Below are 6,379 nucleotides of genomic sequence, written 5' to 3' on the forward strand. Positions count from 1 at the left end.
CGATATTGGTACTGATAGTTCATTCTCAAAGTCCAGATCGATTTACTGTTATTCAAGTCAATTAATAGGTGACAAACATCAAAGAGTGCAATTAATTGTTTCACAATCGCTCTAAGAATCTTATCGAAAGGAAATTCTAAAGGAACATTTTCTTCTTGATCCAACGTAAGGTTCACAATTAATAACATTGTGTCGACTTGCCTCTTTTGTAGCTGCAACTAATTTATTTTCCAAAGACACTGATAGAAACGACAGAATTGTGTGCATCATCGTTGCGAAATAATGCACATGAAGAGATTGAACGTCTTATTCATGACTGTACAGTCTTGCCCAAGGTCGAAGCTGGTCTGCTAGAATAACACGATGCATGCCGTGGTGTACTGTATATATCACGCTCAGTGACCTCGTTATCTATTTTCAAAGACGAGATTTCACTGTGCTCATGGGTCCTCTTACTTTGTCGTTTTTATTAAACACCCTAATCGTATCAGTCGTCTTTCGTACACCAACTACGGTCACTTCAACATGTTCACAGGCCACAATTTTGTAAAACGAAACATTTATTTGCAGTTTATTTTGAGAAAACGCTTTATGCGTGAAGGAAAAGTGGAGTATTCTTCAAAACGAGAACCGTCGCCAATCAATAGGGAATTTAGATGGTTGACCTGCTTCGAAATTCTCGAATAAAGTGATTTGTACATGGATAAGAAAATGATAGATTTGTAACGCTAGTATAGGAAACGGAAACTACAAAGAATTCGCGTTAAAATTTTCTATGCTCTTCGTCCTAAATTTTGTGTGTGATTTATTCAGAAGATCCATCTAATAAAGTTGATAATAACAAATTTATTTCTTTGAGAATTATTTAGAAGCTTAATCTATTGATTTTTACATCGATAAGAAAATAATAGATTTGTAACGTTAGTGTAGAAAGTGGAAACTACAAAAAAATCGCATTCAAATTTCCTCTGTTCTTCATTCTAAATTTTATGTTAGACTTATTCAGAAGATCCATCTAATAAAATTGATAATAACAAAAATAACAAATTCATTTCTTTGAGAATTATTTAGAAGTTTACTCTAGTGATTTGTACATTGATAAGAAAATAATAGATTTGTAATGCTAGTGTAGGAAACGAAAACTACAAAAATTCGCATTAAAATTCCCTTTGCTCTTCATTCTAAATTTTATGTTGGACTTATTCAGAAGGTCCATCTAATAAAATTGATAATAACAAAAATAACAAATTCATTTCTTTGAGAATTATTTAGAAGTTTAATCTAGTGATTTGTACATCGATAAGAAAATAATAAATTTGTAACGCTAGTGTAGGAAGCAGAAACTGCACTAAAAATTCTAAAAATTCGCATTAAAATTTCCTTTGCTCTTTATTCTAAATTTTATATGAAATCCATTTAGAAGATCCATCTAATGAAATTGATAATAACAAAGGTAACAAATTTATTTCTTTGACAATTATTTAGAAGTTTAATTTGTCCCTATTGGTTTCAATGATTTTAGAATATGCAAACAGGAGCAAGATATTAAATAACTTGTTCATATACGTGTAATTAACGTATCTGCTAATTTGTAAGACATTTGTACACTTGCAAAAAAGGATCGTTATCATTACAAGGAATTCTGCTTACAAATTGGCGAAAATATATATATGTATATCGATATTGTCCATCATTTCACAGTTTATCTTTTGTTTACAACGAGGTTTAGGCGATTATAGCGTAATTTGACTTTATAATCCAACTCTAATTGCATATTCACAAGTAAAATTAATTAGTATATCAATTGGACTTGGGTTTGGGAGCTGAGTTCGCCTAAACTTCATTATAAACAAGAGATAAACCGCGAAGTGATCGTTAAATCAAGATTAACGCATAAGTTCTTAAGAAACCACACTTGTACACAAAGTTCAGTGGAATGATAACAATCTACATTTACAAATGACTCAGAAACGAAAGTCGAATGACGGTAGTAACATGTGTAGAAGATTATTTCATATATACAGTGCTGGACAAAAGTATTGGCACAGCATGATTGTTATGATAAAAATGCTTATAACTATGAAACAAATTGTTAAAAAGGAAAAATTTGTTTACACGTTTATTTATTTATTATTCTAGATTATTATTTAACAGAAACAGTAATATAAATAAAGTGATATGCGAAATAATAACAAAAACATATTTATTGAGCGTTTTAAGCATGGACAAAAGTATTGGCACATTATACAAAATTTAGTGTAGTTGTATCTCTCCGAAAAAAATCCGATTGTCACTTGATGGTATAGGTAGGGGATTCCCTGATAGTCATTTTTTCTAACAGTCATCCTTAAGTTCAGTCGATTAGCAACATAGGAAATATAACAAGCAACAATGTCAAGAAGAGGGAAAGAAACTACAAGTGAAGAGAGAAAAATAATATTAAATTTGCACAAAATGCGAAAATCTTATAGTGAAATAGCAAAAAGTGTTAATAGAAGTCGATTCACTATTAGAAGTGTCGTAAAACGATTTGAGAATCAATCAGATTTCAAAAGTAGGAATCGAAGTGGACGTCCCTCAAAGTTAACAGTTAGAGAAAAACGGAAAATTGTAAAGGAAGTGAAAATAAATTGTAAATTAAACTCATCACAACTTAGAGCAAAGTTAAATGAAGAAAATAAAAAAGAAGTAAGTTCGAAAACTATACGGAGAGTGTTAAAAGATGCGGGATATTCTGCGTGTGTCGCAAGAAGGAAACCATACATATCCAAGAAGAATCGGAAGATGAGAAAAGAATTTGCAAAAGAATTTATAAAAAAGGATCCCACATTCTGGAATAACGTATTATTTTCAGATGAAACTAAATTTAATATATTTAAATCAGATGGCAGAGTATTAGTTTGGAGAAAGCCAAATACGGAAATGGATCCACAACATTTACAAGCCACTGTGAAACATGGAGGAGGTGGAGTCATGGTATGGGGTTCCATTGCAGCGTCTGGGGTTGGCGAATTAGTATTCATAGATGAGATTATGGACAAATATGTATATTTAAATATATTAAAGGAAAATTTATTTAAAAGTGCTAATAAATTAAATCTCCCGCGTGATTTTTATTTTCAACAAGACCATGATCCAAAACATACTGCCTATATTGTACGACAATGGATCGTTTACAATACCGCACATACATTAAATACCCCACCCCAGAGTCCAGACATGAATCCCATCGAACATGTTTGGAATGAATTAGAAAAAAAAATTAGAAAATATAATATAACAAACAAAAACCAATTAAAAGCTATTATTTTACAAGAATGGAACAATATAGAGCCGGATTTTACAAAAAAATTGGTAACTTCAATGCCAAAACGATTGAAGGAAGTTATCATGAGGAATGGAGGGCCAACCAAATATTAATTTTTAATTTCTAAGTACTTTCAATCATTTGTGCCAATACTTTTGTCCATGCTTAAAACGCTCAATAAATATGTTTTTGTTATTATTTCGCATATCACTTTATTTATATTACTGTTTCTGTTAAATAATAATCTAGAATAATAAATAAATAAACGTGTAAACAAATTTTTCCTTTTTAACAATTTGTTTCATAGTTATAAGCATTTTTATCATAACAATCATGCTGTGCCAATACTTTTGTCCAGCACTGTATATTTATTTTTATAATATAAAAAATCATCAAAATCAATAGAGAAGAGTAAACTTATAAATACTGTGAAAAATGACAAATTCACAAGAGTATAAAAAGGACGTCGTCGACAATGGTAGTAGCATGTGTAGAAGATTATTCCATATATATTTATTTATTTTTATAATATAAAAAATCATCAAAATCAATAAAGAAGAGTAAACTTATAAATACTGTGAGAAATGACAAATTCACAAGAGTATAAAAAGAACGTAGTCGATCGATTCCAGACAGTTTTGCGTTTGCTGGAGGAAGAACTGCCATCGAACCATTACTATGTTTAATTGCCACACTTCTCTCTAATCATTATTACAAATAAACTGCTTAATTGTTTATAAATACTTAATTATCAGGCAAATTTCATACCGTTACAATCTCTGCATTTATTGCACTCATCTTTTCCAGATTATTCTCATGATCTTCGACCTTTTCACAATTTCTCTTATCAGAGCTGATAAGAGACTTGATCCTCCAGTTCATCTAACGAAACGAGTCGAGAAATGCGAACAAAACGTGATATCCACGCGATTGCGGGCCAAGGATTGGTGTTCAGGGACTTCTGAGTGGGTCCTTGCCAAACAGCCTTGCACCCAAGGTCAATCAGAAGTCTTTCCAGAAGTTCTCCAAATTCGCCAGTTGGACAACACAATTCAGACAGTCGTCGAATCGTTTGCCGTAAACGTAAACGATTCTGACGTTTCCTTGAAACTCGATACTGCTTTTAAAATGAAATTCTCAGTAAAACAATTAGGTGATACTCTAGAACGACTATCTGCTTCCAGTTTCGATTACTTTTTTATACGTTAGATGGAAATCTACATTTTGAAGAACTCTGTGTCATACATTTAACTGGAACTCGAATTTAGTTATCGAGATATTCAAGATATTTTTGGCGAGAGAGGGATAGAATCCAAATTCAAATTTTATTTTTGCCTATTTATTACTTTATTTAACTATTTATTTTTTATTTTATTTAATTTCCATTTTATTTTTGGTTTAATAGTTTTTAATATATGAATAAAAAGCTGTCAGTACAGTGCATACAAAATTGTCTATACAGACATTAATCAACCGCTTTCAGTAGTAATCAGTTCAGTCATCTCAGTCAGTTCAGTATCTCTACAGTGTTCCACGTCACATTAATTGTATTTTATTACCTATTAAAGTAGAATGTATGCTCAAAGTTGCTAAAGATGGCTCTGTTATCAATGTACAAATCAATTTATTCAATAATGCCAGATAAAAGTTATGGGACGCCTTTTCATTTTGAATACATTTCGTAGATACTGAGATTAATTTTACAATTTACAATTCGTCATCCATTTTAAAAAGGTTTACTTTCTACAGTCGACGATGGCTTAAGTGCTACTTAAATGCCACCTGTGTAGGCTACATTCAATCAGTTATTTGTTACGCTTGTATAAGATTGTATAGAGTGTTATGTATAGTACTGAAAAGTTCTTTATTTATCATATATTTATCATCTGATGAAAATATTATCAATATCATATATTTATTATCTGATGAAATATTAGAAGGTAGAAATTACTATTTGGAATTTGGATTTTATTCCATTTCCATTCCAAATTTATCTTTCAAATTTACATTCTTAAATGGAAGAACATCTGAAAACAGCTATTTTAGAACTGTCCATTTCTACTATATCTGAAAACTATTGAAATTGATCTTTCAAATTTACATTCTTATGCGGAAGAACACCTGAAAACAACCATTTTAAAACTGTCCATTTCTACAGCATATCTGAAAATTATTGAAATTGGGAATGCTTTCAACTTTAAACGATAAGTTTAACTTAATGTAGTTGTAAGAAATGTTACTTCTTCTGGATTATTCCAACGCGTCAATGTAGAAGCAAAAATGAATCTTGCGTTAAGAAACGGAATCTTGGATATAACTTGTGAAAGAAATCTATCGATTTCAGCGGACCTTCAACTGTCCATACTGAAGAGAAGAAAAGACACGCGCAGACTTTGCGTCGTCATTTCTTTTTAAGCGTGAGGATTCAAGATTTTCTGTCGAGTGTTTTGTCTTTTCGTTTAGCTTTCATGGCACGCAAACGTTCTTCCAAGCCTTCTAATAAAGCACATAGTTTTTACTATTAGTAATTATTACTTTTTAGTATATTAGTCAACTTTCATTTTCGTTTATCCATATTTAACAAGAAACATGCTACGTTGTAATATTTTGGCACTTTGCAAAGCGTAGAAGAAATAGAAAATGATATAACAAAGTAAAATTATTCCTTGCCTCAACTACCTTATCGAATAGATTGTAAAAGCAACAAGATTCAGTTTTATCGTTAGTAAAACTCTTTGAGAAGGGAACTATGCATAGACGAAGCAAACTTGTAGTTATTCTAATAATCGAAATAAAAAAAGACAAATCACTATCTTTTGAATTCTGATATTCCGTCAGCAACTATTCAGTAGGTGATAAGCATTCCAGTGTAAACTTTAGTCTACAATTAATAGTGTCATTTCTTATATTGGTCAACTGCATTTGCGATTATCTTCCACATTTTCTGTAGAATTCACCTTATTACGATTACAAGTGTTAGGCATTTAGTTTGATAGCTCTTGGGATCAAACAGCAATTTAATTGCTACACCAATTATGATTTTAAGGGAAGATACTGATAACAGTTATCAGC

This window comes from Xylocopa sonorina, chromosome 15, assembly GCF_050948175.1.
Source record: "Xylocopa sonorina isolate GNS202 chromosome 15, iyXylSono1_principal, whole genome shotgun sequence".
NCBI classification, from domain to species: Eukaryota; Metazoa; Arthropoda; class Insecta; order Hymenoptera; family Apidae; genus Xylocopa; species Xylocopa sonorina.